We start from the raw sequence: 10,268 nt of genomic DNA on the forward strand, positions 1-10,268 counted from the left end.
TATAAGCCTGACTATAAGTCATTTTAAAATGGCTAGAATGTAATCTCCAGAAAGTACAATTTTTTATCTCTTTGTTTATTATTGTATCCTCAATGCCTGATACATAGTAAGTACTTGTATCAGTCGTGGTACCAAAAGAAAACAGTTGGCATACTTAAAATAAGATAATTTGAGGAGAGACCACTTATAAAGATGTAGATGGAGTTACGGAAACCACAAATGATAGCAAAGTAGCCCGGGGCTTATAACAATGAGAAGCTGTTACCGCCACCCTAGGTCTAAAAAGAGAGGTTATGTAGAGGAGGCTGCCCGGTCTGGAGAAGAACAGTGACCATCAGTCACAGTCGCCTGATTGCTGGAATGGTCACCCTCATAAGGGTAACCTCAGTCCAAATCACAATGTTCAAAATTATGTGAAAAACTCAAACTTAATGGCTGGTATTACTACAAAGGACTATAATCTAGTAGGGGGATCAAGCAGCAGGAATCTCTGAGCCAAACCTGGTAAATGTGTGGCATACATCCCACCACCTTTCCCTTCCACATCCCCCAATCTGACCTCCAAGGCAGACTTTCTTTACTACTTCACCCAGAAAAGGACTTTCCTACTTTACCTGGAAAAATACTTCTTAACTCAGCAACTACAGTCAATTGCTGTTACCTGGTATGAAGTCTATTTGCTAAGGGTACAAGTAGGGTTGGTAGGGTTTTTCCAATTTGAAGTAGTTCCTAGCCGTCAGCTGGAGATACAGAGGTTGGATCACCTCCTTGCTGTGCTAGACTAAGCAGGTGTATTTGAGGCCCCAGACAGCCAGGCTAGGGTTCAAGTTAGGATTCTGGTCATAAAGGAGAAAAATAATGCAAATCAGCAATCGAAATAAGAATACTACAGATTGTTCAAAACAATGAGAATTGAGGAGAAGGCATCTAGTAGTTATATAGGCTATGTTTAACAAAGCAAAATTGATTTCAGACTCATTAGCTGGTGGAAATAATATTTCTGATATACTGGTAGAAATGATGTGGATTGGCTCCAAATTTTGTTATGATTGAACTCACAACAGTTAGATCTTAGGTACTTGCAGCTAAGCAGGGTACACCGGGGGGGGGGGGGCGGGGGTAATAAGCTGCTTTCTTTTTTTCCCTTCCCCTTCATTTAAAATGTTTTCTAAATTAAGCTAAAAGTTTTAGCTGTGAATGCATAATTAAAACAAGCACATGAGAGCATAGCTACCGTTTATTGAGTATCTACTATGATTTATGCTTCAGATGATCTGCGTGGCAACTCTATAAGGTAGATATAATTATACTTACTTTCCAGATGAGGAAATAGAAGTTTAGAGTAATAAAGCATACAAGTTGCAGCTTTAGGGTTTTCATCCAAGCTTATTTGGCTTTTGAGACTATATGGATGGACCTACAGGGTATTATGCTAAGTGAAATAAGTCAAACAAAGAAACACTGTATTATTTCACTTAGGTGTGCAATCTAAAAACAAAATAAACAAACAATTAAAACGAAACAGAGCCCTAACCGGTTTGGCTCAGTGGATGGAGCGTCGGCCTGCGGACTGAAGGGTCCCAGGTTCGATTCCGGTCAAGGGCATGTACCGTGGTTGTGGGCACATCCCCAGTGGGGGGTGTGCAGGAGGCAGCTGATCAATGTTTCTCTCATCGATGTTTCTGACACTCTGTCCCTCTTCCTTCCTCTCTGTGAAGAATCAATAAAATATATTAAAAAAAAAAAACAAGACAGAAACAAGCTTATCTGGCTTTAAAGCCTGTGTTACTTCTGATATTATGACTTTTATCAACCTCAAGTCTTAGATTCCTCAGGGTCATCATAAATGATTAGCACGAGCAAATTTAATGTAATAAGACCATAGAAGAACAGATATTACTAATTACCTAATATTAGCATGTTTAAGAATAAACAGAATATTTTATCCTTTTTTTTTTTTTCATTATTGTACCTGCCACAGTCAAAGTATTTTCTAAGAGAATTCATGTCACTGATGGTTCCTGATGCAGGACAATCATACAATGTTATTTTCTCTTTCATATGTGCCCTCCCCAGGTGTGTGGCCCAGGGGCAAGCACCTGTCCTAAAAGCTGCCAATCCACACAGCCTGGCATGATAATAAGTAAATAAATACATTAAGCCAACTCCCTGAGATTATCTCACTTTGATGTTAGAATTTGCAAATACAAAGAATGCCCTAGTGGTGGATCACAGCAAACTGAAGCACAAGCTGTGTGATAAAACAAATCAGATAAACAAGTATGTAACTCTGGGTTCTAACAAGAAACAGATGGCATGTGCAAATGAGGATGAATTGAGGAGAGTTTATCTACAAAGAAAACTAATTACAGATGTGCAAGGCAAGGTGTCGGGGTACCACAGGGATGGGAGAGGAACCCACCCTAGGTGGCGAGAGAGCTATTACCAGCCCTAGATCTGAAGGGAAATAAGAGGTAGGAAGGGGAAGGTCGTGAGAGTGAGTCATCTTGAGAGGAGCAGTGGTTTTGGTTGAGGGACACAGTCTGCCTAAAGAGACCTTGCAGGGAGGGAGCAGGAGAATAAATCCACTGACCTCTTTCTGTTGATATAATCTATACAGGATAGGTTTCCAGGAAAAAGAGCAATGTGGAGAAGGATGAAGAGTGGATCTGGAGGGGCAAACGAAAGATGATTTATTAAAGAATAAAACAATGAGTAGAAGGATGAGAACAGAGTAGGCATGTAGAGCAAAAAAGGTGCTATAATAGAGAAAGAGAAAAGGAACATGCAATCCATAAGAAAGACTGAAAGAGTACTTAAATCTTCGAGTTGCATCGGATCCTGATGATTCTCCAGGTTTAAATTCAGTTCCAGTTTTATTCTAAGTACTAGGAGCCTGGTGCATGAAGATTCGTGCACTCGGGGAGGGGGGGGGGGGTCCCTCAGCCCAACCTGCACCCTCTCAAATCTGGGAGCCCTCAGGGGAGCTCTCTCCAATCCAGGAGTTTCTGTCTGTTTTTGCAATCATATAATCGAATTGTCTGAGACTCCCAACCCAGTTTGGTTTGTTGCTCACAGAATAATAGAGGCATTTTTTTTTTCTTTGCTCCATTGGTGGAGATTTCCTGGAAGTTCAGGATATCTTCCCTTTAATTTTTCCTAGACACTCTGATTTTACTTATGTCTCTCACCTTTGCTTTCCCTCCATCCCAACCGCAACAGTAACTTGCTTCAGGCTCACTTTGCTCTAGTGCAGTGATCGGCAAACTACGGCTCGCAAGCCACATGCGGCTCTTTGGCCCCTTGAGTGTGGCTCTTCCTAAGCCTTAGGAGTACCCTCATTAAGTTAATAACAATGTACCTACCTATATAGTTTAGGTTTAAAAAATTTGGCTCTCAAAAGAAATTTTAATCATTGTACTGTTGGTATTTGGCTCTGTTGACTAATGTGTTTGCTGACCACTGCTCTAGTGCCTAGGACAGGGTGGGCAAACTTTTTGACTCGAGGGCCACAATGGGTTCTTAAACTGGACCGGAGGGCCAGAACAAAAGCATGGATGGAGTGTTTGTGTGAACTAATATTAATTCAAAGTAAACATCATTACATAAAAGGGTACGGTCTATTTTTTTTTTTAGTTTTATTCATTTCAAACGGGCCGGATCCAGCCCGCGGGCCGTAGTTTTCCCACAGCTGGTCTAGGAGAATTATGATTCCCAGCATTCCTGGTGCTCTCATGTTCTGGGTTTTCCCCAACCGAGGGAGCCATGTCCCCCCCCAAGGGAGCCACCCAGGGAGCCATGTCCCCACAAGCTGCCGGCTCTCCCACCCTGCTCTGTGTATGCAAATTACCCGCCATCTTTGTCAGGTTAATTTGCATACTCACGCCTCATTGGCTTTGTGGGCGTGGCTTAAGCGTAGCAGAGGGATGGTTAATTTGCATGTTTCTCTTTTATTATGTGGGACTAGAGGCCTGGTGCACAAAAATTGGTGCACTGGGGGGGGGGGGGCCCTCAGCCCAGTCTGTGCCCTCTCACAGTCTGGGACCCCTCGGGAGATGACCACCTGCTGGCTTAGGCCTGCTCCCCAGGGGATTGGGCCTAAGCTGGCAATCAGACATCCCTCTGGCAGCCCGGAAGCCCTCAGGGGATGTCCACTTGCCAGCGGGGAGCAGACCTAAGCTGCAGTCGGATATGCTTAGCGTTGCTGAGGAGGCAGGAGAGGCTCGCACCACCACCACTGTACTGGCAGCCATCAGCCTGACTTGTGGCTGAGCAGAGCTCCCCCATGTGGGAGCTCACTGACCACCAGGGGGCAGCTCCTGCATTGAGCATCTGCCCCCTGGTGGTCAGTGTGTGTCATAGTGACCAATCATTCCCAGTTGTTCTGCTGTTAGGGTCAGTTTGCATATTACCCTTTTACTATATAGGATAGAGGCCTGGTGCATGAGTGGGGGCTGGCTGGTTTGCCCTGAAGGGTGTCCCAGATCAGGGTGGGGGTCCCGCTGGGGTGCCTGGCCAGCCTGGATGACAGGTTGATGGGTGTTTTCAGGCTGGTCACACCCCCTTCAGGGTTGGGGTCCCCACTGGGGTGCCTGGTCAGCCTGGAAGAGGGGCTGATGGCTGTTTTCAGTCTGGCCACACCCCCTTCAGGGTGGGGTCCCCACTGGGGTGCCTGGCCAGTCTGGGTGAGGGGCTGAGGGCCGTTTTCAGGCTGGCCTGCAACTGAAGCTCCCAGCCTCTCCTTTTTTTCTTTTTTTTTATTCTGGGATTTATTTACCTTCTATAATTGAAACTCTGTTGCCTTCACTGGTGCTCCCAGCTTGGAGGCCACGGCCAGCTGAAAGCAGGTATCTGGGGTTTGTTTAGCTTCTATAATTGAAACTCTGTTGCTTTTGGAGCTTAGAGCAGTCCGTGGCAGGCGGGGAACCTTGGTTTCCTCCATCACTGGAACAAGCAAACCTCCTCCTCGCTTCAGCTGCGTGGCTGCTGGCCGCCATCTTTGTTGGCAGTTAATTTGCATATATCACTGATTAGCCAATGGGAAGCATAGTGGAGGTACGGTTAATTACTCTTTTTGTCTTTTATTAGATAGGATAGCTTTACAATGGACTCCCTTCCTTTAAAATAGTCTATCGGTAATTCTGTTTCTTGCAACTCCAAAGGCCTAATAAAATGCTGGGTACAATGAGACTACGGTTGACTCTCGAACAAGCTGGGGTTAGGTGTGCTGACCCTCGCAGTTGAAAATCTATATATAACTTGACTTCACAAAAACTTCTTAACTCCAGTCGCCCTCCACATCCACAAATTCACGGCCAGTTTAAACCTGTGTTGTTCAAGGGTCAACTGTAGTTAATTCCCCTTAGGAATTCTGCAAAGACATCCGAGACAGGTAGGCCACTTGCTGAGAAAGAATCACAGCACTCGCTCAGCTTTTTAAGAAGTGTCCAGATTTAAAAATAAAGGTGTCAGTGTCATGAAAGCCCACTGACTGTCAGATTGAGAAATTATAAAAGTGCCCCAATTAAATGAACTCTCTTGAGTTATGGAAAACATAGGCTGCATTTTGAAAGAATCACAGACCATTCTACAGAAAATTAAAACAATACATTTTTTCTTTAATTGCTTCCCTGAAAGCTTTATTGAATTATTGATGGACTAGAATGCTCATTTTTAAAAAAAAAAAAAAAAAAAAAAAGGGGGAAGGGACATCTGTAATATTCTCAACAATAAAAATAAATTTTAAAACAAACAACACACACACACACACACACAAGCCATTTAGTGTCTCTCTTCATCCAGAAGTGATAAATGAAACAATTAACGTGGTTCTAAAGTTGACATTGATTTTAGAAAGCTGATTTTGTTCAAGAAAGCATAATAAGTGCCTGTGACTAAAAGTGAAAAAAATATACAATTTGATCAGTTTTGATATATATATTCATCACCACAGTCAAAATAACATTTCCATCCACTCTAAAAGTTTCTTTGTGCCTCTTTGTAATCCCTCCATCCCTCTGCTCACATCCCCAATTTTATGCAAATGAACTAAAGAGTATGTATATACTAAAGGCCCGTTGCAGGAAGATTCCTGCAAGAATAGGGCTTCCTGCGGCCGGAGTGAAGCAGAGAAGGGAATGAAACCCACTGAGGCAGGCTTCCCTCCCACCTCCACCACCCTGCTTTCTTCTCCACAGCTTCGCTCCCTTCTGCAGCGCTTGGCTTCCTTCTACATTGTCTTCAGTCTTCCCTCTGCACCTGTGTATGCAAATTAACTGCCATCTTTGTTTGGTTAATTTGCATATTCATCTGATTGGCTGGTGGGCATAGCGGAGTGACACCAATTTGCATGTTTCCCTTTTATTAGTATATATATATATATATATATATATATATATATACTAATATATATATACTAATATATATATATATATACACTAAAGGCCAAATGCACAAAATTCATGCAAGGGACTTGGCCCTGGCCCCTGCCTGCCACTGCCACCTCTGCTGCAGCTGGAGGTCTTTACCACCTCTGCCCCCATCTGCTGCGGCTTTGTCTGGAAGGAAGGACATCTGGAAGGACGTCCGGTCTAATTAGCATATTACACTTTTATTATTATACATATATTTTTTTGCCTGATTTTTTTCATTCTGCACAACTATTCTGAGATTCAACTACATTGCTGTGTGTATCAAGTTCTTTTTTTTTTTTATTGCTGAACTGTCCCCTTGTATATCCATATACCTCTATTTTTTTGTCCATTCATGTATTGATGGACATTTGGGTTGTTCCCAGTTTGGGCTATTATGCAACTGTTAATATTAAGGTATAAATAGGAATAATATTTTTCTCCCATCCAAGTACTAACCAGGCCCGAGCCTGCTTAGCTTCCGAGATCAGACGAGATCGGGCGTGTTCAGGGTGGTATGGCCGTAGACAGGAATAATATTTTTCTGGTAATCCAAGAGATATTGGAAACCATTGCTTCATTAAATGGAAATTCAAAGCATTAAACCTGCAGTCAAAAGATCTGGGTGGGTCATTTATTGGCTGTGGGACTTAGAGCCAATAATTTTTAACTCCCTGAGCTTTGATTCCCTCATCTACTAAAAACAGATTGATAATACCTGCCTTGTAGGGTGGGTTTTGTGAGGATTAAATAAGATAGTTCATACATTTAAACTTTCATTCAAATATTAACTTTGATTACTATGAAAGAACATTGAGAAGTTAGGGAACATCCCTTTTCACTTTTCTAGCCTCTTGTGGACCTCTGTATTTAGAACCAAAAGACACTAACAAACACCATGGCTCTGAGCAAAGGATGAACTGTGTTGGTCAATGTCTCCTTCTCCTTGGTCCTCCAGCCGCTCCTCTCTCTCTTCTTCCTCCTTCCCTCCCCCTTCCCTCCTCCTAGTTGTTCGTATTATTGTTACAGGGTGCCTCTTTCTTCTTGAGGGCAAGACCCACTTCTTTTCCTCCGTTTTCATATTCCTTCATGTGTTATTCTTATATCAGGTTCTCCATGAATTTACATTGAGTTAATAATAAGTATTTGCATAGTGTTTTATAGATTACAGTGCATTTTCAGATACATTATTTCATTCTGGCCCTCAAAATTGCCCAGAAAAGTAGGCATAGCAAGATAATACGATCCCCATTACCAGATGAGGACACTAAGACTCAGAGAGGTTGAAAGCTAGCTGAGATGGTAACCCAGCTGTTCAAAGGCCAGCTCAGAGTGCCTTTCTCCTTGGCACACTGTCTACCAACATTCTTCACAGGATTCAGTGGGTGCTTTAGCCTCCAGTTAATACTAATGTATAAACCCTTTGCAGGAGAAAGGGCCAAACTTTATTTTTAGAAAACTAACAGTTGGTGGTGAAAGGTTCAGGGTTGGGCCGGGGTCACACAGAACGGACTCAAGGCTCACTGTAATCATAGTAATATTTATTCCAGGCACCTGGGTGCAGGGGGTCTGACTGAAGAAAGAGTCAGCTGTGAATTCGGGAGGGAGCAGGCTTTTTGTGCGTTCAGGGAGAGCTGCAGATGGGGCTTGGCTTGACCCAGGTATCAGGACTGTGCCCCCATCATAGTTTTACGGCCTTGCCCTTTGTCCTTCTGCTGGCGCCAGATGTCCTTTGTGGGGGTGGGGGGAGGGGCGGGGCTGTTCAGGGTTTATGGTCTTCAGGAATTTCTGTAAAATAACCACTTAAGGGGAACATGTTTGTGCAAGGTTTAGGCTAGCAGAATGAGCTTTCTTTTATTAGCCCCTACTAAAATAGAGTCCTGTATCTTGATTCACCCTTTCAGGTGGCATTTTGATGCATATACTGCAATATATGCTTTTCTAGGGGACCACAGGAGATCTGAAAACTTTCAGGATATAGCATTAGAACTGTAGCTATTTATAAAATTTGAAATACATATAACTATTACTCTCCTTCCTCCTAAATACAATTCTGAGCAAAATAAAAACTTAAAGTTATTATAAGTGTAACGGGACAATCAATGGGTATGTGCTGCCTGTCACTACTTGAGCCAATTTAAGCAGAGACAGTGTTGAATCATATGCCAGCAGTATGGGAGAGCAGCAGGCCATCCACAAAAATGTGCCCTGCAGGCCCCATAAGCCACTGCTTACATAGGGTAAGACAAAAATTACACAGAGAAATATGGATTATAGGTATGCAGAAGTAGGGATTTCGGGCACGGGAAAGTAGGAGGCTGGGGTGGGACTCCACTGTTTGGGCAACAAGGTTGTTAATCTTTCCATGAGAACTGACCACATTCCAAGGTTGATTCCCAGGTCTAAGGTTGACTGCCAGGTCCTGGGGGCGTACAACTCCCAGCTAGGTCAGAATGTCCTTTCTTTAACCAACAAAGGCAATCCTGGTTAACAGGACATGATTAATATTTCCTATAACCACAGCTAGTCCCCGATATTCTATTCTTGCCCCTAACACAAGTACTCCATACCAGTTAAAAGTAATTTATTTCTAGAATGTTGTTTCTGATTTAACCAGTCTACCAAACATTGCCTGAGGATGAATTATTACCAAATTTTTCTTTGCTCCTTTATCTAATCTTACCTAAAACAGTTTTTTGACCTATTGCAAGGTATAAGAATTGACAGCACATAGTACATCTATTTTGAATTTTTATCTCTGTAGAAAGTTCAAGGTTTTCATTTTCTTTTAGGTTCATCTGCTCTCTCCGTCTCCTGAAAAAAAAATTTCTCCTGAAAAAAAAAAATTCATCTTTTTCCTCAGAGCCATGGTATTTGATAGTGTCTTTTGGTCCTAAATACAGAGGTCCACAAAGAGGCCTAGAAAGGTAAAATGGGTTGCCCCCTAACTTCTCAATGCTCTTTCATAGTAATCACAGTTAATATGTGAATGAAAGAACAAAGTAAAAGAAAAACATGGGTGGGGACTCTTCTTCAATAAGCACTTTGTGTTTTTATTGTCTGGTCTTAAATTAAACGTAAGTGCATGACAAAGGACTTAGCAAATACACCCTGATATGGGATACGCTAGACTGTGGACTCCTCTCCTCATAATTAAAGTTGTTGATATTCTTACTGTTAAATATAATAAGAACTATTTATTTATAAAGAGGAACTTAATCTAGCTGAATTACAATAATTCTATCTCCTCTAATAAAAGTGACTGTTAATGAGATATAAAAAAGGCCATAAAGACTTAGATAAATATTTTTCTATTCATTTCCATATAAATGAGATTTCATGTTTCAGAGAGTGAGTTTATAACAAGGCTTGTAATGTATTGTTTTCCTCAAAATCTAAAAGTGCTATAAAACTAATATTAATTTTTTATTAGTTTGATACTAAATCTCCATGAATTAAAGAATGCTAATAGCTTTCAAGCCTGTAAGAATTATTGGCTGTATTTTAAATGCACTAGATAATGCAACTGTCTTACTCTAGGGATTGATAACAATCCTACAATATTTAAGCATGGTGAAATTTAAAATTCATCAAACTAAAATTTGTACATTCAGAACGACCCACGTACATCATATACCATTAACCATATAAGGTTACTACTAGAAGAAAACAACAACTGAAGGGAAGAGGAGATAAGGGACAGTAAGAAGGAATTTGAGTGCTAAATTTTGTATCTTTCATAATTAGTGTGGGCGAAAGGGGCTACATGCTAACCTGACAAGCTCAGGGAAGGCCTGCATGGTGGTCTTGCAAACTCATCCATCTAAAGTATGGTCTGAAATTAAACTTTAACTAAAA

This window comes from Myotis nattereri (assembly GCF_964212035.1).
Source record: "Myotis nattereri genome assembly, chromosome: 13".
Lineage (NCBI taxonomy): Eukaryota > Metazoa > Chordata > Mammalia > Chiroptera > Vespertilionidae > Myotis > Myotis nattereri.